Genomic DNA, 248 nt, shown 5'->3' on the forward strand with positions numbered 1-248 from the left:
CACCTCACTCGCCACCTCACCTGCCAGCTCCCCCCTCGGTCCCGCCTTCTGCCACTTGTCCTCAGCCAGGCCCCGCGAGATCCCCTTTCCCTATTCCCTCGGATCTTGCCTCCTTAGACTTAGGAAATTCCTCCACCTCGCGCAACCTTACCTATTCTTCCTCAGCCGTTTCCTTCTTTTCCTCTTGATCTGACCCGCAGCAATCCTCCACCGTAGATCTGGTCCACGTGTCCCCATCTCAGCCTAGC

This window comes from Nymphaea colorata, unplaced genomic scaffold (assembly GCF_008831285.2).
Source record: "Nymphaea colorata isolate Beijing-Zhang1983 unplaced genomic scaffold, ASM883128v2 scaffold0007, whole genome shotgun sequence".
In the NCBI taxonomy this organism is placed as follows: domain Eukaryota; kingdom Viridiplantae; phylum Streptophyta; class Magnoliopsida; order Nymphaeales; family Nymphaeaceae; genus Nymphaea; species Nymphaea colorata.